The 26,319-nt window shown below is 39.6% G+C and overlaps 1 long non-coding RNA gene across 1 annotated transcript; it reads right to left on the bottom strand.

The window, feature by feature from the left end:
- Positions 1-566: 566 nt before the first annotated feature.
- Positions 567-13,649, bottom strand: LOC142181843 (uncharacterized). Its single transcript, XR_012710737.1, has 2 exons — positions 12,975-13,649; positions 567-823 (listed from the first exon to the last, which is right to left on the bottom strand). It is a non-coding gene; the product is annotated as an uncharacterized LOC142181843 (long non-coding RNA).
- Positions 13,650-26,319: the final 12,670 nt, after the last annotated feature.

Raw genomic sequence — 26,319 nt, 5'->3', positions numbered from 1 at the left:
GTTGTAACATACTCATCACGTAGCTATCCATCCATCATTCCCACTAATAGGGACAATACCGAACATATAAGTTCAAAACACTTGCTCACATAATCAACACCCCGGTGCTCAAGCCATAGGCAATGATCCGGCCTCAAGTCCTCCCGACTGGCCTAACATCAAACTCACAGAGATTACACCTCGCCCATGATCGGGGAATTACAAGCCATCAAGGCACATCTAATACTGAGCATTCGTTCGCGCATACGAATATGTGGAATGAATTGTAAAAGTTACTTTTTCAAGCTGAATCAAGGAGGCACGATTAAGAATTCAAGAATATGAAGTTTTTCCTAAAGGTTCTGCAACCTCCCGAGGATAAGTACAGACGTCTCCTTACCAATCCGCGACACTCTACTAAACCAGCTCATGACTCGCGAGACCTAGTAACCTAGGCTCTGATACCAACTTGTCACGACCCAAAATCCCAACCCGGTCGTGATGGCGCCTCTCGTGAGGACAAGGCCAACCAATCAACAAAACAATACATATCTTTATAATTACTTAGCAGGAATAAGTCTAAATCATGGGCAATATAATCTTAAATGCGAAATAAACGTGATAGAACAAGGAAAACCATCCCAACTCAGCCCGAAATCGGGGTGTCACAAGTCATGAGCTACTACAGAGTTTACTAATATTTTACAAAGTCTGGAATTATCATAAATAACAAAGATAAGGGAGAAAACGGGGCTGCGGACGTCAACAGCTACCTCGTTACTCCTAGTCACCGCCTGGCCTGGAAAGAATCAGCGCTCAAGAGCGAACTCAGCTCTGCCTGTATCTGCACACATGGTGCAGGGAGTAATGTGAGTACTCCGACCCAGTGAGTAATAAAAATAAATAACGACTGAAAATATGAAATCTCATAATGGCACAATATAGCGATATCCCAAGCAGTAAAATTAGTTATACAGTAAAACAGTAAGTATCAGATAATTCTTCTTTTAAAACAGTAAAGACAAATAATTTCCACAGTAAGGATAAATCAAAAGCTTGCCCCTCGGGCTCAATATGTCAATCTCAGTATAGTATCAGCCCCTCGGGCTCACTCCCAATTCACCACACACAAGCAATGGCCTCTCGGGCCTACTCCCAACTCACCTGGGTACCCTGCGCTCACTGGAGGTGTGTACAGACTCCGAAGGGGCTCCTACAGCCCAAACGCAATATCAATAGGCCTGAAAGCCTTCACACATCACACGAGGCCTGAAAGCCTCCTCACATAACACTCGAGGCCCGAAAGCCTCCTCACATCACTCAACATATCCTCACGTATGGACCTCGGCCTCAATCAGTCCAGAAAATAATCATAAGCCTCTTGGGCATCAGTAAAACAATAATGCTCAGCTCAACATCATTATAAATATCATTAAATCTCGAGTTGAGTATAAATGTAGTTGAGTTCACAAAATAATATAATTCAATTGGACTGAGTTAAAATAATATTTCAATTCGTGAGGAAAATAGTGATGTAAATTCACAAAGGATTTCAGATAATTGGCACGAAACCCAAATATGGCAATAAGCCTCAATCGTAGTGAAAAACAATAAATCTTTATCAATTACGCGGTAAAAATATCAACTGGGACGGACCAAGTCACAATCCCCAATAGTAAATGACCCCGCACTCGTCATACAACGCGTGTCTCATCTCAACATAGCAGTATGTTATGCAATCCGGGGTTTCAAACCCTCAGTGCATCATTTAAAATCATTACTCACCTCGACCCGGTGAAATCTATAGCTTGCGACACCTTTACCCCTCAAATCGGCCTCAACGCGCGTCGAATCTAACCAAAATCAGAGCGAATACATCACAATATGCTAAGGGAACAATACCCAATCGAAAATACTCGAAAAACGCTAAAAATCACGAAGTTGACAAAACCCGAGCCCCGGGCTCACTTCTCAAAAAATTACGAAAGTCACATCACCGGATTCCTCGTCTCGCCACGAGTCCGTACATATAAAATTTACCAAAATCGGAGTTCAAATGACCCCATAAATCTTCAAATCTTATTTTCAAATCACTAGGTTCAAAATCCCCAATTTACACCTCAAAAACATGTAATCTAGTCGGATTATTCGATGATAATTCAATATTATGGAGTAGAAATAATCATAAGTGACTTACCTAAAGATTTCTCATGATTTCTTGCTCAAAAATCGCCCCAAACTGTGTTATTTCGCAAGAAAATAGGTAGAAAAAACGAGCAGAAACGCAACATCTTTTAATAAGCAAATCTGGTCGCTAAAGACCCAAATCTGGTCGCTAAAGGTGCTAATTTTATCGCTAAAAGTGCCACACCAGACCTGATGCACCAACACTCTTTAATTTCACTAAAACGACTCTAACTCCTTCATAAAAACTCGGAATTAGACGATTCTTATTCATATGAGTCACAAATAATAATACGAACACAATCCTTCAATCGAAACTCAATTCGGAGCTCATTTGCCTAGTGCGATATCCATTTCGCTCGTTAAACAATTACTCATGTTTCGCGCTAAAAACCCAATCGCGACTTGATGAAATTAGACCAAAATTTCCAGATCAGTCCTATAATTCATTATCAAAATTCCAGAAGTCTCGGAATCAAATTTGGATCTCTAAAACTAAAAATGAACCTTTAGATCATTACATTTATGCTCAAACCCATAAAAATCTTCCAAAAACTCTTCCAAAATTTATCCGAGCCTCATGGGATCCCAACAAAGTATACTAACAAGTCCCATAATATGACACAAACTTAGTTGTTTCTTCGAATCACCATAAACAACGCAAAAATACTAAATTCACATCGGATTCAAGCCTATGAACTTTGAAACTTCTAATTTTCACATCCGATGTCGAAACACGTCAAAACTAGTCCGAGTGATCTCAAATTTTGCAGACAAGTCCAAAATGACATAACAAAGCTACAACAATTCTCGGAATTCAATTCCGAGCCTCGGATCAAAATCTTACCTATCAACCGGAATTCGCCAAAATACTAACTTTGCCGATTCAAGCTTAATTCTACACCGGTCATCACAAAAATATTCCGGACACACTCCTAAGTATCAAATCACCTAACAAAGCTATCCGAACCATAAAATTCACATTTCGAGTGCTCTAACTCATAAGTCAATATCCGGTTGACTTTTCCAACTTAAGCTTCCTTAAAGAGACTAAGTGTCTCAAACCTTACCAAAATCATTCAGGAATGACTTCAAATTTTGCACACAAGTCACATTCGAATTACAGACTTGCCCCAACTTTCGGAATCGCATTCCGACCCCGATATCAAAATTTTCACTTCCGTTCGAATTTTCTCAAAAACCTTCAAATTTCTATATTTAGCCAAACGGCTCCAAAATGACCTACAGACCTCCGAATTCACTTCCGATCACGCTCCCAAATCCAGAATCACCATACGGAGCTATTTCTAGTCTCGGAATTCCAAACGGACATCAATAACACTGAAATGCATTTTAAGCCAAACTGATGCAATTTCTTCTAAAATGCTATCTTCCACAATAGGCGCCAAAATGCTCCCGGGTTATCCAAAACCCGGTACGGGCATATGCCCAAGTCCGAAATTATCATACGAACCTGCTGGAACCTTCGGATCCCAATTCCGAGGTTGTTTACTCAAAATTCCAATCCTAGTTCATTTCTTCAATTTTATGCTTTTAAAATGAGAATTTCCATTTAGATTTGACTCCAAATTTCCTGAATTTTAATTCTGACCATACACACAAGTCAATATACCTGAGATGAAGCTGCTCATGACCTCAAACTGTTGAATGACATGCCAGAGCTCAAAACGACCGATTGGGTCGTTACAAGCTTGTTTCGTAGATTTAACTCTGCGATATAACGCTTGAATTGACCAGGATTTGTATCTAAATTTTCAGCAAAAAGGTATCCAATAGCTTTCACTTGAAGACAATCTAAGAACTCAACAGTTAAATCTTCTATCCAAATATTTTTTGGCATCCAATGGAAAAGATATCAAGTGTAAATCTTCAAATCTTATGTCTTATGCAAAATAGAAACTTTGTGTAATGGAAAAGATTGTGTGTGTATGGGTCAAAATCGAACTGGACAAAAATCGGCGTGCGAAGGAATGACGGAAGGTTACTTGAAGTTGTCGTGTCCATACCACGTTGTAATGATATGCACCTCGGCCACAGCCGAGGTCGTGTATTTGGGATATCTGAGAGGCGAATTGGATATGGCATTTCAAGGGGTCAACCCGTAATATAGGCAAATGACTCAAATACTATGGTCAATGACTATTGGATAAGAGAGAAGATCTATTATATAAACTAAGTGAGAGGAAGAAGAAGGGGGCGAATAAAAAAGAAAAACACAGACATATTCTCTAAAGAGAGGAGTCATCATGATCTTCCTCTCTCCATGAAGGAGAAGGAAGCAAGGAAGCTCGGATCTTCAACATAGATCGTTAATCTCATCACGCCCAATGTATGGAGTTCTACCTTATTAAAGATCAGTGACATTCCCATCCATGCATTCTTTGTTGATTGTTAAACATTATGGAAATCATCATCTTCTTCCCATATAGTGTGATTTAATCAATATTACAGTTAAATCTTATATGTGTTATGATGTCTTACTCTCATCTTCTATTATAGATCTGGAATAAATTATCGTTGGCTATGATTTACCTAAAGTCTTCTTATTTAATTAGTTTAGCAAAAAGTTCAACACTTTTTGGTCAAACAATTTGGCGCCATCTGTGGGGATTTCTTAGCCAAAAGTTTAGTTTCTTTTAGATCTAAAACCAGCCAAAGTATCACTTCTCGGTTGTCATAGCCTCATCATCTCAGTATAAACACCAACGTAAAAAAGTGATAGATAATCTTTTGAGATAACCAAACCAACGTGGGTCAAATCTCTACATGAAATCAAAATTAGGTCCAATGTCTAAGCAAAACCCACGCCTCGCCTGTAGCAATGAGTTTGGCACGTCGTGTGAGTACTTAAAGTTGGATTACGGCCACTACGCACTTAGCACGCCTGTAATCCTGCTTGTCGTATTAAAGTTATATTACGATCTATACCTCCACCTCTTAGGAAGGGACGATAGCCTTACTGTATGATTCTTTGAAATAACCGACTTATCCTGATTTGTTTTTGTACCCATGTGCACAATTGTAATTTATGTACAGGGTATATCACGTTTCCCTTATTATCTGCGCATATCGGACGGGGTAGAACCGGGACTCGAGCTCGAGATCCCAACGGGCAAGATAAGTTCAGCCTATAAGAAGCCTAGACCCGATTAACGGCGATGCCAAACATGGGGCTGCCAAATCTGAAACCATCATTCGAGTACGGGACAGAAGGGGTCGCCTTACAGTGCCCCTCCCCCCTCACCGACATACTAGGTCAAGGTAACAGGAAATTTTATTTGGTTCTAACTTGTCGTTTTTCTCTTTTTGGAACGGGCAAGGAATATAATCATTCTCACAAGTACGCAAACAAGGAACAAATTCCACCGAACACACCAAGCAAAACCCTCCACACCATACCGTATTGCAAATAACAGACAAACAACTCAAAACAAGCTGATATTATTAAGAAAATCTCCATGAGCTGGGACTAAGTGGTGAGCCCATGAAACATACAGTCCCTCCGACACAAGAAGAACTTGAACTCGAAAAGCTTGCATGTATATTCGCCAAGACACTCTTACGCCAATTCAGCCGACTAAATATTGCGAATCATGTCTGTAACACCCTAGACTTTAGACAGAGTCCCACATCGGTAAAACACAAGAGGGATGCTGGGTATATAAGCTAACAAGCCTTAGACCCTAGCGACACATTTTAAACCCGTAAGGACCTAGGCCCAGAGCGGACAATATTACTAGCGGGCTGGGCTGTTACAACGTCTGAACTTCATATAGTCCCAGGGTGCCCAGAAGACCAAGCAATAAGTTCGTCGCTCATCCCGATCACAGCCTCTCCAGGTCGAGCAATGAAAGGACTAGGTAAACTGGGACTCCACCTGTAAGGCCCCGTGAAATTTTTTGCTCAAAACCCGAGATCCCATAGTGCCAAGTTAGGAATATGTGTTTGAAATTCGTAAAATTCTTTTGTGCATTAAAAAGTTAAGGAATAATATTTTTCAGAAGAGAGCGTTTCTACGATCTATTATGCGGTCGCGTAATAGCTATGCGGACCGCATAGTCACTGCAGAGTGAGGCAGTTTGATGGTTAATTTTGAGGTCAACTATGCGATCGCATAATCAATATGTGGGCCACATATTCATCACATAATCTCCTTGAAATTTTGCGAGTGGTAGTTCTGCGATGCATTATGAGACAGCAGAACAGGTATGCGGACCGCATTTTTGTCACATACCCAGGCAGTTTGTTTATGTTTTTGGAGTCATTTTGCGGTCCCTTTTGCAGGCTGCATGTCAATTATGCAATCGCAGATCTGTTCCGGGTCTCCAAATTTCTAATTTTCTTACCCGACCCTATGTCGATATATTATACACTACCCTTCATTCTAGGCCTATTTTTCTGATGCTTTTAGAGAGAGAGTGAGTCCTAAAGGGAGAAAGGGTTCTTCATCAACATTTCTCCTAAGATATTGCTTAAACCTTGAAGATTTGTCAAGAAAGGCACCAAGGTCTTCTTCCTAAGAGGTAAGGTTCTATAACCCAAGCTCTTAATTACTAGATATAACTAGGATAGACTATTAGAAGGGTAATCCATGAGGATGAGAGTGGATATCTTGCATGTATGAGTTCTTAAAGTATTTGGTGAGGTTTTGAGCTAAGGATGGGATGAGAGATGGTAGAGGATATTTCACAAATAGTTTTAAAAACATAATGCCCACTTATTGTTTGAAAATATGCTCAAATGAGCTAGAACTATGGTCACCTCAATCAAGGCATTTAGTAAACATAAGAGCAACTAGGAGCATTAAATAGATCGAATTCTTCTCACCCGATTAGTATACTAACCTTCATTTAAAATGTAACTCAAGGCTATACCATTTTGGTAGACAAACCACACATAAACTTACAAAACAATATGGAATTCACTTCCGAGAGAGAAAGTTTAGCCTACATACCTCGATTGAGCTTTCCTTAAGTCCTACTATACTCCGAGACTCTTAGCAACATCAATCTCTTAGGAACATGACAAATCGAACCACAAATTAAAATAAAGGAGATGGAAAATGTGGAAAACCAAATGCAGCCTTCGTGCCATGAAAAATATGAATCTTATGAAAGGCCCAAAGGGCCAAAGAAATACTATTATCGAGAGGGATTGAGGACAGTAATAAAAACTATAAAATGTGAAAGGTATTGAGGTAAGCATGGTTGTGTTTATGCTATATTTGTATACTTGTATTTATACTACAATTGTGTGCAATATCAAATCAAATCAAAAATATTTTTGGGAGTATCATTAGCAAAACCGAGGAAGGGTGGGTCATAAGGCTCACACCTGAAACTACACGTGCCGGTGTAGCGGTAGATCATGGTTATTCCCCTTAATTGGGATGAACTTGGTAACATTTGTAAATTGGTAACGCCAACCCACACGGAAAATATGGGAAGGTAGCCTAGTCGATCGGGCCGTGATCGGATGTCATGTCGCACACATAGTGGTATTGTGCTGGGAATCAAAAACTGGAAATTGTGATTGGGGTACATGTCTCCAAAGGGACGACCTAGATGATCGGGTCGTGATCGGACTCTGTGGTAACAAAGACAGTGGTATAACTCATATCAGTGCTAATGATCTCCCAACCAAAAATTATATATATTATTTTCGTAAACTAGAAGACTTACATGTTTCAAATTGGATGCTAGTATGTTGTTGATTTTGACTTACTGTTTTGTGGTTTCTTTTCTTGTATGGTTATTCTATTCTGAAAGAGGACTTTTAGCCTTACATACTAGTGTTATTCGACGGCACTAACGTCCCTTTTGCCGGGGGCGCTGTATCATTTAATGATACAGGTGGTTCCACAGCGGGCGGTATCAGCCAGTGATAACAGTACTCTCTCCCCAATAGTCTTGGTGAGCCCCACTCCATCCCAGGGTCATGTCATGTATCTTTTATTCATTTTCTCATCACGGTTTGAGGTATAGCCGGAGCCTTGTTGCCGGCATTTCCCTATTACTCTTCTCTTGTATTTAGAGGCTTCGTAGACTATTTATGGGTGGTGGTTGATGTTGAGAGTCCAGACTAGAAAAGTTGGTACTTGATAAGCATGTTTTTCATTAAACTTGTAATATTTTATAAACTATGAATGAAGTCATTGACGGAAATAAAATGAAAGTTGTTAATGGAAGATTGCTTAGTGTTTTGATAAATGGGATAACATTCCCTCTTTATTCATGAACTAGATTGAGTAGAATGAAATCTAACAGGTTTGCTCAGTCGGATTTACTCGATTAAGCGCCGGTCGCGTTCCACGGTTTTTGGGGCGTGACACCACCAACACATACACACTGCAACAACATATATCGTTCTCCAATTAAAACAAAATTAAACAAACCTAGACTCATCCCGACGAATAGTACTCTCCAATGAAAACAAAATTAAACAAATCGGGACTCACCTCAACGCACGTATAAACAATGCAGAAATGAGTGAGGTTCTCCAATAAAAGTAATGAAACAATCAAACCCGTTCCATCGCCAAATAGGGTACAATTTGACCTCGGTCGAATAAACACCCTTACGTGCATCGGCCATCGCCAAACGGGTTACAATTCGACTTCGCTTAAATTAACACCCTTACGGACATTGGCCATAGCCAAACTATAGCCAAACGGGTTACAATTGACCTCGCTCGAATTAATACCCTTACGGACATCGGCCATTGCTAAACGGGTTACAATTCGACCTCGCTCAAATATACAAATCGAAGTTGATTCCGCCCAAGTTGGCAAATCAGAAGTCAATCTCGCTCGAACTTGCAAATCAAAAGTGACTTCATTCGAACTCACACAACAAGATTCGACCTCGCTTGGATCAAGCGAACTAAATCCGCCCTCATTCGAATTGCCAATTAAAAAATCAGGGACTCATCACGGAGAAATCCGAAGATCCTATTCAAAAAAAAAGAGGAGGAGAGAAGGAGAAAGAAAGTCAAAAGATACGTAAACAAAGGCAAAGAAACTATTTTATTCAAATATACATGCACAACAGTCACGCCTTACAAAAGGCCAAAAACGGGCCCTCAAGAAAAAGATAAAAATAAACAACAAAAGAACAAGAAAAAAACTAAGTACAAAGGTTGCAACAAAGTTTCACTCGGCGTCATCTCCACCGCCATTCTCCCCAGCATCATCATCATCATCATCAGGAAGCCCACTTTCAATCTCAACACCCTCATCGGCCTTTGGTGTCGCAGGGTTGTAACCACAAGCAATACGAGCCTCATGTGCCTTTGCCCGAGCATCTTCAAAAGCGACCTCAGGGACACTCCCCGCCTCCTACAAACCCTTGTATCTATCTCGTTGGGCCTCAGCATGGACCCATAGCTCATACAAATAGTGGGGGATAGTAGCAGAGGCAGATTCTCAAGGGATAGCCTGAGCCAACAGTTGCACCTTCTCGGCCTCAAGGGCCGCAACCCGGTCTCTCAAGCTCGAAGCTTCTCGATCAATTTCACCAATACGCTCCTCGAGCCGCGCCTCCCTCAGTGTGTTTGTCGCCTTCTCAGATTCCTACTCAGACCTGAGGATGTGAATGGTATCTTCTAGCGCCACCGCCCTCCCTAAAGCCGATACTCGAGGCCCCTCGGCTCTATCCAACTTGGTCACCTTCTTTTCTAGTTCGGCCACCTTCTGCGTCCATTCTTCACTTAAATCGGCAACCCTGGTGGCATTCTGTTCAAGCTCGGACCGCAAAGACTACATCTTTGCCTGAAGGTCTTCACACTCCGTTGCGATCCCTTTTCCAAATTCGAGCTCCTCGTCCTTGGCATCGAGTAACTTTTTGAGCTTGCTGAATCTACGGATAGACCGCATCAGTTCCTCGACCCTTTTCTCCAACTCTTCCCTAACGGACTGAGTATTAACGCCCGCCTTAAGTTGCGCGTGCATCTCACGGCACTTGTCGCGGTACCGGTGATACTTCGCGGCCATTTTCAGAAAGACTTCGGCCCTAATCATAGCCCTACGAGCAATCTCAATATACATCATGTAAGTCTACAAAAAAAGAGTGGGAAGAACAATAGGGGAGGATTTAGCGAAGACAAAATAGCGCAAAATAAAGAAAATAACAAAAAGAAACTCCCCCTCAAGGCCATCCTGGCCATACCTCGTGACAAAGCAGAATCATTAATCTCCCGAAGAGACTCGCTTTTGGCGGCATAACACAGAAGGTCGAATTGAGGCACCAACTCCACCGTGTCCTCCAAAAGGTTAAAATCAGATGGAATCTCGAGTACACGAGAAGGACCTTCCGCCCTTACATCGACCCTGGTAAATCCCTCCTCGAACATCCTCATATCCTCAGGGTCGATGTCGGAATCTGATTTATAATCATCCACAACCATGCCTTTCCCCCTCTCATTGGTCAAAGAAGGGGCACGGTCACGGTGGTCTCTTCCACAACTGGAATAGGCGTTATCTCGGCACCCTAGTGGTGTCACCACCAGCTTTAGATACAGCCAAAATATAGCCGCCCCTCGAGGACGTCTCAACCAAAGACACTCCCTTTGACAACCTCCGCCTCTTTGATGGTGTCTCTTCGCTATTGTTGTGAGAAGGCTAGCCCATTGAACAGACAACGAGAACTGGAGTATCTGACCGTGGAGCAACTTCCAAATGAACATGCCCGATCGCCAACAGGGTCTGTTGTGCAACCACCGTTGGGTGCTCTCACCCGCAGGTGGGCCCTTTGAACGGGTCGGCCAGAGGAAGCTGGTTGGAGAAAAGCGAGCGTAGGAGCCCTCGTCCTTCTCACTCCTCTCCGACCTACCAATGAGAAGAGATTTGATCAACCAAGGATAAGGTAAAAGAAAATACAGATAAAAGAACAAAGTGACGGGTGTCACACCTCCTTTTTCCCGAGGGGATAGGGGAGTTTTTCCAATTAAAGTGACAATAATCGAAACGGGATTATTTATATTCAAATTCAGAGTCGCCACTTGGGATAATTTATGGTGTCCCAAGTCACCGGTTTAAAATCCTAAATCAAGAAAGTTCGACTCTGTTTTACAGTCCGCGAAACACAAAAGTCCGGGTAAGGAATTCTGTTAACCCGGGAGAAAGTGTTTGGCATTCTCAGGTTTCGTGGTTTTAGCACGGTCGCTCAACTATTAATAATTGGTCTAATTATCTTATTTAAAACAAGCTTTAAAACTATCGTGCATTTTTAACCTTTTAGACCGCTTTTAAGTATTTATGGAATTGGTTGAAACAAATCGCGATGTCGCACACTTATTTGTTTGGTACACATTGCGAATCGCATCACGGGAACCATACCTACGATGTACAATATGTTTAATTTTATTAATATTCGAAGTTATGGTCAGCTCACATGAAATGCACGCCCGAATTTGGATTTATGCATCAGGACCATGCCACGGGAACCGTACCCGTAGTCGCGATGATTTATTATCAATCGCGCCTAAAACAAACTACAATGTTCATAAGTTGTCTAAAACACAACTTACATTTCCAAGTAGAAACTTTTTAAGGAATTAATCATACATAAAAAAATAACAATGCACAAAAAGATGATTAAAAGAAAAAGGCTGAATACATACGGAAACACTGAAAGTTGGTACGATTTTTTATTTAGACACCTGAACTTAGGGGTATTCCTAATGAGCACGTGCATTACACGAACTTTGTTCCAATTAGACACTCTTTTGACTATCAGTGAAACTTACAAAGTGTGTGCAATACACTCGCTGCTGATGTGTCTAATGACGAATAAAATGAGGACATATATCTTTTTGAGTTAAAAAAAGAAAGGAAAAACTATGTTAAATCTATTTAATGTGTGTTCTTGGTGTTCTTCACTATCTTCATGTGTGTTCTTGTTCCAACCAAGATTTTAATCCAAACCTTTAAGAGAAATTCCTCCAAATTTGTTATAACTTGATCTAAAGATTCTCCAAGACGACCCGAAGGCAACCACAACAATAATTTCATAATCTTTCATCAAATCAAGTAACTCATTTTAAACCTTCAAGCTTTTTAAGAACCCATTAATGGTGTTTCGATTTGAAATGAAGAACTCGGACTCATTTTAGTTTTAATCAATAGGGGGCTGCTCCTGAAGATGAGTGATGTCTGGAGATGAATGGGGTGAAGAAGAAGGGTTCGACGATGGGGTTAGAGAGGAGGGTGGCGGAGCAGTTGGTGGTGATGAAATTTTCAGCCAAATGGATTGTGTTGAAATACTCCAATCCATATCCTATCCTTTTTTGTTGAAATACTCTAAGGCTGCAACAGCCAAATAAATGGGGCGCCATTCTTGTTGTATGAAGCAGATGCTAAGGAAAGGATTATGATCACAAGAAGAAGATGAGAAAGTGGAGGAGGCAATGGTGGAAATGGTGGTGGACATAAATAAAAAGAAGAAGATGAAGGAAATAAAAAAGACAAAAAAAGAAGAAAAAATCTGTTTTTGGGCTCTTCACGCGCCTATATGGGGTGAAACTCACTCTATGTGCCAACTCAGCAAAAAGTGTCTAATTGGAACAAAGTTCGTGTAATGCACGTGCTCATTAGGAATACCCCTAAGTTCAGGTGTCTAAATAAAAAATCGTACCAACTTTCAGTGTTTCCGTATGTATTCAGCCTTTTTCTTTTAATCATCTTTTTGTGCATTGTTATTAAAAAAAACACCCAACTATTAGCCTGATAAAGCAGACGGAAATAAACCATAAAATAATTAATCAATAGGAAGAGGAAAAAAATCCCATAGTACCTGATAGCGTAGATTCCATAGCAGAAATTCCAGTATCATCAAAATTTCTCATGACTTGATCTAGTAGACAACTCCAAGTGAGATTTACAGTAGAGTAAATCTGACAAACTTGAGTGGCGAACGATAAAAATAGCTTGGATGCCTTTGACCGGAAACTCGAACGGCAATCTCGAACGACCTTAGCTAAACCTCGACTGCTGGAGTTATTTTGGAATTGCTTTTCATGGTGTTTTTCAGCAGGTATAAGAGTGATTTACAGCTAGTTTACATGGTGTTCTTCAGCTGGGTTCCTGCCGTAAAAATGGAGTGGAAGGTGGTCGTTTTGAACTGCTTTTGCCGCAGTTGAGGGGCTGTTTTAGGCTATGGTGTGAGAGTTGGGATGAGAAAGGAGAGAGGTGGTCAACGTCTAAGCATGGCTACCGGCCCGCCAGCTCACCTGAGAGGATGACGGTGGCGGCAGCCATTTGAGTAAAAAGAGGAAGCAGCCCTTCGGAACAAGGAGAGATGAGAGCTTTTGGTTCTCTTTCTCTTTTTTGATATCTTCCGTTTCCCTTTTCTTATCTGTGCTCACCTCTCCGTCTTTTCCCTCTTCTGTCGTGTATTATATAGCTGAATAGGAGTATTTTTGGGGGTCTGAATTGGAGAGCAAGAAAGGTTATTCTATAAGGCCAAAGGAAAATTATTCCCCGATCAATTAAACAATCCAATATGACAGCTATGTGTGTGGGCAAGTGGACCCCTCTAGTTTGTTATGAGAATATTCCCACAAATACACAAATATAGTCCACATGCAGCAAAGGTAAGATGAGCAATAAAATATAAAGAATAATGTTTCTTTTCTTGTAATTTTGCTTTTGTCCCTAACGTTTCTTCCTTTCTGTTTCGTTACTTTTTTTTTCATTTTTTCGTTGTTTTCTTGTTTTGTTTCATCACTTTCTTTGTTTGTTTTTTTTTCTTTAATTTTTTTTTCTTATCCTTTTTTTAGAAAATAAAATATTCAGGCTATTTTTGTATTCTTTAATTTTATGAAAGGTAATGTGTAAAATCTCGGGGTGGTTCAAAATTTACATGTCTATAGATGTTCCTCTTTGACAGAAAATACGAAGAGTTTCCAGACAAAGAATAACAAGACAGATTTTTTGACCCGACCCTTATTTAGAGAGACCAAACACTAAAAGAAAAAAGAATGTGACCGAGCCCTGGTAACTGAGCTGCCTACATGTCCTTGGCTATAACGGAATTAGGCCACGTGTAGTTCAGAAGTGAATGAGGTGATAGAGTATGTGGAAAGGATAAGAGAGTCGAGTGAGGTTCCGTTCCGTCGAGGTTTCGGTCTGCGGTCCAATTATTACATCAAAAATGAAAAAAACTAACTAAGTCTGTCAGCTATGAGTTATAATATTCCTATCTATAAGTCTTCTGAAGCTTGATCTTGAGTCTTGAACGGTTCTTCATACAGACTTTGATTTGAACCTTGATGCTTGCTAGCTGCAGATGCTGATTCACTCTTTCACAGCTTCTTCGGATTAAAATCGGACACGCCATGCTCTTGACTTCAGCCATGTCTTGAGCAGTTCACATCTTTCTCTGCTTCTGCATTTTGGATTCACTTTTTTTTTATTCTGGATTGAGACTACTTCTATTGGTCATCTCGGACTGTCGACTCGCATTCTTGTCGCGAGCTTCTACTACTTCTAACTTGGATTGAATTCTGAAATGACTTCCCTCATTCTCCAAGTGGACACTTGCTACTGACTTGAAACTTGAAATAATTCCAGAACAAATTTCCTCGTTCTCCAGGTGGGTGCCTGCAATCAAAACAACAAAACAAACAAAATTTACTGCCCCAGTTTGCACTCGGAAGATTTGTGAGTTGTTAGCAAAACTGTAAACCACTTATGTTATTGATGCAATGATAAGAGTAAACTAAACACTCGACTAGGATGTGCATCTCCTATGATTAAAACTGACAAATTTATACTAGAAATGGTGTTTTCTAAGAGTAAAACTAATAAACTTTTACTAGGAAGTGTGTCTCCTAAAAAAATAACAAGAGTGACTCAAACTAGGAAGTGCGTCTCCTAGATAAACTTAAACAACCAAAACTAGAAAGTGCGTCTCCTAGGAGTGAAATCTCAATTTAGGAAGTGTGTCTCCTAAAACAAAAATATAACTTGAAAGACCTAGACTAGGAAGTGTGTCTCCTAGGGGTGGAACTTCAAAGACTCAAACTAGGAAGTGCGTCTCCTAGAGGTGAAATCTCAATTTAGGAAGTACATCTACTAAAATAATAACTTGAAAGACCTTGATTAGGAAGTGCGACTAATACGGGTGAAACTTGAATGGACCAAACTAGGAAGTGCGTCTCTTAGGGCTGAACTTAAATGACCGAAACTAGGAAGTGCGTCTCCTAGGGCTGAAATCTCAATTTAGGAAGTGTGTCTCCTAAAAGTATATCCTAAAAAACCCAGAGTAGGAAGTGCGTCTCCTAGGGGCGAAACTTCAATGACTCAAACTAGGAAGTATGTCTCATAGAAATGAACTTAAATGACCCAAACTAGGAAGTGTGTCTCCTAGGGGTAAAATCTCAATATAGAAAGTGCGTCTCCTAAAACAAAAAATATAACCTGAAAGACCTATACTAGGAAGTGCATCCAGGAAGAAATCTCAATTTAGAAAGTGCGTCTCCTAAAACAAAAATATAACTTGAAAGACCCAGAATAGGAAATGCGTCTCCTAGGGGTGAAATTTCAATGACTCAAACTAGGAAGTGCATCTCCTAGGAATGAACTTAAATGACCCAAACTAAGAAGTGCGTCTCCTAGGGGTAAAATCTCAATTTAGGAAGTGCGTCTCCTAAAAGTATATCCTGAAAAACCCAAGCTAGGAAGTGCGTTTCCTATGGGTAAAATCTCAATTTAGAAAGTATGTCTCCTAAAATTAAAATATAACCTAAAAAACCCAGACTAGGAAGTGCGTCTCCTAGGGGTAATGTGGAATCTTCTCAATAGCCTTTGCGTAAGTAGAATTGGGGCATTACACTTGAAAAAGTCAAGCTTCCAAGCTTTCATATGAACATAGCTTTCATCCCCATTTCAGAAAAAGAAAACTTGTGAGTTTAAAACACGGTGGTTAGTTTGTGGCCTTGACCTTGAAGGTGACTGCTTCTACACTTGCCATGATAACTTTGATTTCAACTTGGAAGACCTTTCATGTTATTGACTAATTGTTTTTTTTGTCAACCCTTATCACATAAAACACTTCCGATCCATTAGAGCCCAGTATCCTCTACTTGTTGCACTTTGCTCATGAATTGCCATTTACCGAACCTTTACATTTCACATAAATTCCAAAGCACGTTGTTACCAACTCAGTGCGCATACTGTTCTTTCCTGACTTATGCCGTTTTTATGTGCTAGCCTCTGCTTTGTGCAATTGGAAAGTTGGTAGCAAATTTTGAAGTCATTTATCACTTGTTCTAACCAAACGGACTCAAAAGGGGACTTGAACAAAGCAAGAGGAACATAGTAAGGGGACAATGGAAATAGATGACATCTAATAAGAAAATTATCAAAAGAAAACTTATCAGATGTGGACACCAACTCCAATAACCATGACGTGCATTTTGGATTAAGTGGTCTAATCTGTCAAGCAAGTCTAATTTTCAACTCTTGTTATGCCGCTAAACCATGAAACTGGGCTTCAATTCTTCAATTATCCTATTTGATTCACGATCCTTATTCGACTTGTAGTGGCCGAAAGGTTTTCACCATCAAGACTCTCTCATTTTTTCTTTCTCTCAACTCACCGTCACCTTATGGTGCCTGTGAAGGTTTTCACAAATAAGACTCTCTCATCTTGTTCTTTTCTTCTTATATACTCTATTTCTACAGATGATAAGGTGTTGACCATGGTAAAAAACATCATATGCTCCTACCATGTCTAGCTCGGCACTCTCAAAGATTATCTAGGAGGTTTTTTTGGAATGTAATGTGGCTTTTGGACAAGGTTATAAAGAAAAAAAGGCATGAAGGCTCAAATTAAAACTAAGACAAAAGGGTTAATTTATTTATAACTTTTGGAATCCATTAAAAACTTTGCCCCAATTTCTAGAACAAGAGAATTTGATTCTTTTCTTCTTTTTTTCTCTTTTTTTAGATGGAATTACTAAGAAAAACTGCCCCACTCTTAACTTCGTGGGATTATGAAATATTTTATTTAGTACGACCGAACCGTAAGGCTACCTAGGTATCTTGTGGTGACAAGAATCAGGTCGAACGTAGTTCAAGAGATAAGAGTTGCTTTGTTTTTGTTACTTTTCTTTTGCTTTCTTTTTCTTCTTTTGCTTTACTTCTTCTTCTTTTTTTCATTTTTCTCTTTTCTCTTTTTTTTTTTAAATTTTTTTCTTTTTTATTTCCAAACTCTACTTCCGATTCCAAAAGAGGGATATGAAAGAAAATAAATAAGGCTCAAAAGGGATACCGAATGGTATAAAGTATTTGGGTAGCTGAAAGTGGGCCTCCTAATCCCTGAAAATGCCTAAGATTTATCTTCTTTTGCAGCTTCGGCATTGATATCATTGATATGCCTTCCACTTTGTTTAGTGCCTTGTCAAGTACAAAACTCTAGTTGGGTGATTTCTTCTTCACAATGGATACCCTCCGTCTGTTTGAAGTAAATTCCCTTGGCATTATCTCGTAACTTGAGATGCACTTGAACTCAAAGTTGCTCGCTTCAAATTGTCCGGGATGCACTCTCCTTTAACAAATTATTGTCACCCTATCGACTTCCCAAATTATCTGCCCTAGTTTCACACATTTCGTGCTTTAAATGATATGACAATGTCCAACTATGTACTTATTTCCCTCAAACGTCCATATCATATTCAAAATTGTTTCACTGCTTCGTAATTAAACTAAATTTTAAGACCAGACCTAGAATTATGCATGCATGTCATGTCATTAGAGCCAACGTGAAAATAACCATAAAAGGAAAAGGGAACTAAACAAAAACTAACTAGAAATAACAGAAAATAGGAAATTGCATTATACAAACGGTGAAAGGGTTTGAACAACAAAACAAGTAAAATAAACTGGGTTTACAACCCTGGAACAAAACTAGACAACACTAAACGAGCTACTACGACTAAAGAAACTAGGCAAAATAAAAGGATAATAAGGGTTTGAGTCACAAGACAATATCCGGATTACAACCCTGAAATAACCCAGACAACAGAAATGACAATAAAATAAACCACCAAAATTCCCCTTGGCTAACCAAAAAAGGAGCGTCTTTTCAATTACCAAGCTCGACATCTTAGCCTCTGAGTTCCATATCAATATTACCAAGACCATTACCAATTTCAATATCATTAACTTTAGTTAGAAAGTTCCCAAGAGGATTCTCATACCCCCTTTCACCACACATCATCCCCACAAAGTGTGCATCATCATGTGCAGGTAAAGGATTCTGCGTGATATTCTGGTTGTCACTGTCCTGGATCACAATAATCCCTTCTTGAATCATTCTTTATATTTCCCTTTTCAAAGCACGACAATATTTAATGCTATACCCTTGGACATCAGAGTGGTTCATGCACCGTAAAGTAGGATCAAACCCTTTTGTATATGGGTCCGAAGTATAGCCGAGGAGCGGCTCAATCAGGCCAGAATGTTTTAATTTTTCAAACAAACTTGTGTAGGATTCTCCAATTGGCATGAAACTATTTATTTGCCTTTGTTCTTCCCCCTCATAACCCAGTTTTATAGGGTTGTTGGATGCTCTAAAATGTTGTGAAGGCAAAAGTGCATTATGCGGTGCTGGCGCTTGCCATAAAGAGTGAACCAGTGGTTGGACAGTTGACCGAACGTTGTTCAAAGGATAATACTGAGGTGGATTATGTGAAGCTCGGGGATAGGTTTGGGGTTGGGGTCGAGGCTGGGTATATTGGTGAGGCGGACCTGTTGGGCCATGTCGTGATCCTAAGACAACCATGGCAACATCATCATGTTCCCTCTAACCCAACAAGCTTCCTGTGTCGTTCTGAATTTCTTGTGTTGTGGCTTTTAAAGCAGAATAGCTTATGACCTTGCTCGACTTTACCCCATCTTCTACCATTTCTCCATTTTTACCACATCATTAAAAGGCTTACCCATAGTCGAGATCAAATGCCCAAAGTAACTAGGCTCTTGGTCTTGAAGAAAGTACTCGACCATCTCGTCTTCTTTCATTGGGGGATTGACTCGGGCAGCTTTCTCTCTCCATCTGAGCCCATATTCCCTAAAGCTTTCATTTGGATTCTTTTACACCTTGGTGAGGGACATGTGATCCTGGAAAATTTCTATATTGTACTTAAAGTGCCGGGCAAAGGCCTGAGCCATATCGTCCCATGTATACCACTTGCAAGCATCTTGATGGGTGTACCATTCCAGGGCTGCACCGCTCAAACTTTGACTGAAATAGGCCATCAATAGCTCGTCCTTCCCACCAGAGCCTCTCATTTTACTACAATAACCTCTCAAATGGTCCACAAGATCGCCATGTCCGTCATACAATAAAACTTTGGCATCTTAAACCCAGCAGGCAATTGGACGCCAGGAAACAAGCACAAGTCTTTGTAAGACACGCTCACCTTGCTCCTTATCACTTGCATGTTTCTTAAAGACTGCTCTAAGATTTTCACCTTCTTGGATATCTCATCTTGCTCCATTGTCTTAGCAGGCTTTTCAGTTTCATCGGGAGGCTCAAAACGATGAGTGTAAGAGTATGGATCTGAGACCATGAAAGTTGGTTTCGAAGCGTAGTATTGGGCATCGGGGACTTTGAACACGGTCTCGCTAGCGGATCGAGGAAGGGTAGCTTGTAGAGGAGCTACAAAAGCATGAGTGGTTAGAGGAACGGGATATGAGGTAGTTTTGGCGAGTGGAGTGTGAAAGGGTTGTGGGGAGATATCAGCAGCAACAGGAATCTGGGTTTGTGATAGTGGCGAAATGGTGACGAGGCTTTCAGTGTAGTTAGTAGGAAACAATGGTGGAAGACACCCACTAATCCAGGCTTGGTATATTTTGGCCATCTGCCGTTTCAACCTTATAAACTCTTCTTTCAACTCAGATTCTAATTCAACAATCTTCTTAGACGGATCAACAACACATGTGTCCAGGTCTTTTCTAGCCATGACTACCTTGCTCTTTGGCCTTGTGTTATATGGATGAGTTAACTTAAGAACCACAAACCAACCAACTTTCTGCTCAATGAAGATAACAAAAAGGAACAAAATAAAGTCATCACATTGGCATTAGGGCATTTAACCTAAGATAATCTCACATTATGTGCAATGCACCTAATCACAATTATCGGTTCTAAAATGACTTCGAGGGTGCGAAGTCAACTTGGCATCATCCCAATTTTACTTCCCTTGCCCCTGTTTTCTTCATTTTCTCTCTTGTGCTCCTTGATTTGCTCATTTTCTTTCCCCTCATTTCTCACATCTCATAACTTCATCTATTTTTTCTTTTTCTTTTTTTTTTCTATTTAAAAAAAACGATTCGATCGAACCCTATGTAGGTTGCCTACGTATCATGACGCCGTATGAATCAGATCTTTGCGTAGTTCGGGAAGATCGGAAATAAAGTAAATAAACTAACTCTTTTTTCTTTTTTTCTTTTTTTGATTTTTTTTAATTTCCGAAAGAAAGACTTATAAAGAAGAAAGATTATTTTTTTTCTTTTGAATTTTCTCTTTTTTTTCTCTAGGAATTTCGAAAGAAAAACTTCTAAAGAATAAAGAAAATTTTCGAACTTTTGAACTTTTATGTTAAATTATGAAAGAAAGAATTTTAAACAAAAAAGAACTTTTTTTTAATCTTGAATTTTCTTTTCAATTTCAAAAATATTTTTGGATTTTTAGAGGAAATTAAAAAAATAGTTTCGGATTTTTTTTAAAGATTGGGGTCTCAAAGAAAGACTTTTCTAAAAAAAGAAGTAAAGAAAAATATTTTTGGGTTTTTAAAAATTGGGGCCGGAACCGGTGAGGTTTGCCTACGTATCTCACATCCGGTGAGAATCAAATCCGCGTAGTTCGGCCAATTTTGACGGAACAGAGGAAACATGACTTTTGAAAACATTGACTTACTCTCTTTCTCTTTTTTTCAAAATTTGGCAAAGTTTCAAAAAAATTCAAATACCTACTACTCGCTCTTTTTTTTTTCTTTTTCTTTTTTTCTCTTTTTTTTATTTTTTTTTCCTATTCTATAAGCCAGTCCGAAACAAACAGATATGCATGTAGTACGTAAAATGTATCAGGATGGTCTTTTAATTTGGTAGAGCTGTCCTAGACGGACCCAACCCCTATGTTGAGTCCCCAAAGCCAAATGCACGTGATGCAAACAAGTGTTCCTACTAGGGATCCGGCATGAGGCTATGTTATTCTAGGTTTAAAACCCCGGTGTATTGTTCTAGACCTGGCTTACCTGAGCGGACAACTCGAGCCGGGGGGTCGGGGGGGAGGCAACGTACCGGTAACCAAAAGGCCATCCGGCTTTGTAACTGATCTGATCCTCGTTCTAAATTAGGGTATGACACTAATAGAAAAGAAGTCACGCCAGCGTGCACTTTCCAGATGATTTAGAAGACTCGGAGAGAAGAAAAGTTTCGTAACAGTTTTATACAATTCAAGCAATATCAAAGCGGTAAAAAATGGCATTTAGCACATTAGGCTCAAACACGTAAAATCAGATAATAAACAAAAGCCAACTATAACAGTTATGCTAAGCTCAAATTTTGAACCCTGAACCAAAAGTTCTGGGTTCTTGTCCCTAGCAGAGTCGACAGAGCTGTCACACCTCCTTTTCCGAGGGGATAAGAGAGTTTTTCCAATTAAAGTGACAATAATCGAAATAAAATTATTTATATTCAAATTCAGAGTCGCCACTTGGGATAATTTGTGGTGTCCCAAATCACCGGTTTAAAATCCTGAATCGAGGAAGTTTGACTCTGTTTTACTGTCAGCGAAACACAGAAATCCGGGGAAGAAATTCTGTTAACCCGATGGAAGGTGTTAGGCATTATCACGTTCCGTGATTTTAGCACGGTCGGTCAACTATTAATAATTGGCCTAATTATCTGATTTAAAACAAGCTTTAAAACTATCGTGCATTTTTAACCTTTTAGACCGCTTTTAAGTATTTATGGAATTGGTTGAAACAAGTCGCGATATTGCACACTCGTTTGTTTGGTACACATTGTGAATCGCATCACGGGAACCGTACCCACGATCTACAATATGTTTAATTTTATTAATATTCGAAGTTATGATCAAGTCACATGAAATGCACATCCGAATTTGGATTTATGCATCGCGACCATGCCACGAGAACCGTACCCATAATCGCAATGATTTATTATTAATCACGTCTAAAGAAAATTACGATGTTCATAAGTTGTCTAAAACACAACTTGCATTGCCAAGTAGAAACCTTTTAAGGAATTAATCATACATAAACAAAAATAACAATGCATAAAAAGATGATTAAAAGAAAAACGCATACGAAGTCCAACTAAAATAACTTAAATAACAATTAAAAAAACACCCAACTATTAGCCTGATAAAGCATACGGAAATAAACCATAAAACAATTAATCAATAGGAAGAGGAAGAAAATCCCATAGTACCTAATAACGTAGATCCCATGGCAAAAATTCTAGTATCATCAAAATTTCTCATTCTCAGAAGCAAACAACAAAACTTTTAAGCCAACTAATTTTACCATGACTTGATCTAGTATACAACTCCAAGTAAGATTTACAGTAGAGTAAAGCCGACAAAACTTGAGTGGCGAACGATAAAAATAGCTTGGACGCCTTTGACCGGAAACTTGAACGGCAATCTCAAACGACCTTAGCTAAACCTAGACTGCTGGAGTTATTTTGGAGTTGCTTTTGATGGTGTTTTTCAGCAGGTATAAGAGTGATTTACAGCTGGTTTACATGGTGTTCTTCAGCTGGGTTCCTGCCGTAAAAATGGAGTGGAAGGTGGTCGTTTTGAACTGCTTTTGCCGCAGTTGAGGGGCTGTTTTAGGCTATGGTGTGAGAGTTGGGATGAGAAAGGAGAGAGAGGTGGTCAACGTCTAAGCATGACTACCGGCCCGCCAGCTCATTTGAGAGGATGACGGTGGCGGTAGCCATTTGAGTGAAAAGAGGAAGCAGCCCTTTGGAACAATGAGAGATGAGAGCTTTTGGTTCTCTTTCTCTTTTTTGATATCTTTCGTCTCCCTTTTCTTATCTGTGCTCACCTCTCCGCCTTTTCCCTCTTCTCTTTGTGTGTGTGTCGTGTATTATATAGCTGAATGTGAGTGTTTTTTGGGAAGTCCAAAGGAAAATTATTCCCTGATTAATTAAAAAATCCAATGTGACACCTATGTGTGTGGGCAAGTGGACCCCTCTACATTGTTATGGGAATATTTCTTTTTTTTTAGTAAATAAAGATATTTAATAGAACATAAAAACTTAGTAGTCATTACAATATGAGATTTGTCTAGGCCACGCAGTGCCTATCCCATCTCAATTAAAAACTGAAATAGCATATACAGGCAGATAATAATACAACATTAAGTTAGCAAAAGAGTCCAAGCTACATCCATTCTTGGCTAAGGTGTCCGCTACTCCACTAGCTTCTTTGAATGCATGCTTCAAGGGTGGCGTGCCCGCCTCAGATAATAGGAACCTGCAATCTTCAATGATATTTTGATAAAGGCAATTATCATTGTTTATCAAGTTGATAAGTTCCTGGTAGTCCGTTTCAATGACTAAAGGGGTTAGTCTCTTTTGGATGGCTAGTTTTAGGCCTTGTAATAGGGACATGGCTTCCATTTGGATATTCATAGCGTAGGCAAATCTCATATTGAATCCTAGTATCCATTCCATTGCTATCTCTGAAAATACCTCGTATACCCCCTACCTGGGTTACCTAGGCTTGATCCATCTATGTTTAGTTTGAAGGTTCCTATGTCAGGTGGTTGCCATTTAATGAGGATGGTTCTTTTTGGTGTCCGGATAGGACTTCAACCGCTTAGAAAAAGAAATTCTTGGGTACTATTGATTACTTTGCTAATGTTAGGATATGGGCTGCTTTTGTGAAATATCTTTTCATTTCTAGTGGTCCATAAGTACCATATGAGGAAAGGTAAGAAGATAGGCCAAGTGATGTACTGATTATAGTGCTTGTTTGAGTTTAGTTGATGTTTTAGCCAATAAAAAGTAGAGAGTTCACTATCCGAAGGTGGGTAGTTGTGTTTTATGTGACATTGCCTCCAGATTTCTTTTGAGTGGGTGCAATAGAAGAGCATGTGTTTTATGCCCTCCTTTTCAGTTCCATATATGGTGCAGATGTCAAATGCGCAGATATTACGTTTTGCTAGAAAGGTGGCTGCTGGGAGTCTATTGAGGGTGAGCAGCCACATGAAGTATTTTAGTTTGTTCAGGGTGTTACTTTTCCAGATCCACTTAAAGTCGAGGTTGTTGTATTTAATCTGAGTATCCTGATGAGTAATAAGATCATAGGTTGCCTTGATGGAGAAAGAGCTATAACCTGGGGAGTTCCAGGAGATCTTATCTCCACTTGACTAGGACTATTGGATATAAGTGCTATGGATTTTTAGGGTTATATCTTCAGGTAGTTCGAAGGATAATTTTGAGAGGTTGAAGTAACCATCCTGAATGATGGATTTTACCTTCATATCTTCTTCCCCTCTTTGGAAAGGCCCATGGATACTATCCCTTAGTGTGTTCCCATGGTTTATCCATCGGCTGTTCCAAAGGTTTATGTTTTTCCCATTACCTATAATCCACTTGTTCCCTTTTTGGCAAATCTTGTTTCCTTTACAGATGTTTTTCCAGATGTGCGAGGATAAAGGATTGGGAGTGGGTCTATTGTTGTGGTTGGTTTTCCTATCATATTTATTGCGCAGAACTTAGACCCATAAGGTTTCCTTGTTGTTAGAGTATCTCCAGGCTAGACTGGTGCTGAAGGCATCATTTTTACAACTGGTTTTAAAAAGCCCTAGGCCTCCCTATCTTTTTGGAGTAGTGACTTTGTTTCACTTAAGCAAGTGGCATTTTCTTTTTTCCTCCGTACTTCCCCATAGGAAATTACGTTGGATGGAATCTATCTTATTTTGGGGAGCTCTTGGTAGGTTGAAAATTTGCATGTTGTGGTTAGGAATGGCTGCAAGGGTTTCTTTAATGAGGGTGGTTTTCCTGCTAGGTTTAGGAAGTGGGTTTTCCATCCTTTTAGTCTGTTGTTTAGATTGTCGATAATGAATTGGAAGTCTTTTTTGGATAGCCTCTTGTTTGTCATGGGGAAACCTAGGTATTTACCTATTGAGTTTGATATTTTCATGTTTAGGCACCTGCTGAAGAGAGATTATTTTTTCGGGTGGGTGTTCTTAGAAAAGATTATTCTAGATTTGCTGAAGTTGATGGATTGGCCGAAGAATTTACAGAATTTATTTAGAGTATCTATGAGGGAGTCACAACTTTTTTGATTGGACTCTATCATAAGAATGAGGTCGCCAGCAAAGAACATGTGAGATAATTGGGGTCCCTTTTTTGACAGGGTTATGGGGTCCCATCTACAACAGTCTACTTCGTGGTCAATGAGTCTAGAGAGCATTTTCATGCATATTATGAATAGGTACGGGGATAGGGGGTCCCCCTGCCTAATGCCTCTTAGTAGGGGTAAAGAATTTTGTGCTTGAACCATTTATGAGTATGGAGGTGGATGTGGAGGATACACAGGACATTATTAGCTCAATTAAGTCATCCGGGAAGTCAAGGGATTTCAGGGAGAATCTAATGAAAGGTCATTCTAGTTTGTCAAAAGCCTTTTCTAAATCAATTTTAATCATGATTTTCCTTTTCTTCCCTTTGGAATTTTTGAAAAACTTCTGGACTTCATGCACTATTATGGTATTGTCTGAGACTCTCCTTCCTTTTATAAAGCTTATTTGAGAAGGATGGATAATTTTGTTGAGCAAGGGTTTTATTCTATTAACAATAATTTTTGTGACGACCTTATAGGCAGCATTATAGAGGCTAATGGGTCTATATTGCCTTAAGGTTTCAGCATTCTGATGCTTTGGTATTAAACAGACGTAGGTACTATTCATGTCATCAGTCATTTTTTTCTTTGTGAAGGATTCTTTACAAAAGTTGACCAGAAGGTTGCTAGTTATTCCCCAAAATTTTTGGTAGAAAAAAGGGTGAATACCGTACGGTCCAGGTGCCTTTAGTGTTTTAAAAGAGAAAAGGGCATTCTTTTCTTCCTCCTCATCAGGCTTTTGGTGAGGGGG

Source organism: Nicotiana tabacum, chromosome 6 (genome assembly GCF_000715075.1).
Source record: "Nicotiana tabacum cultivar K326 chromosome 6, ASM71507v2, whole genome shotgun sequence".
NCBI classification, from domain to species: Eukaryota; Viridiplantae; Streptophyta; class Magnoliopsida; order Solanales; family Solanaceae; genus Nicotiana; species Nicotiana tabacum.
The sequence above is the reverse complement of the archived record's forward strand: the minus strand, read 5'-3'. Positions and strand labels throughout refer to the sequence as shown.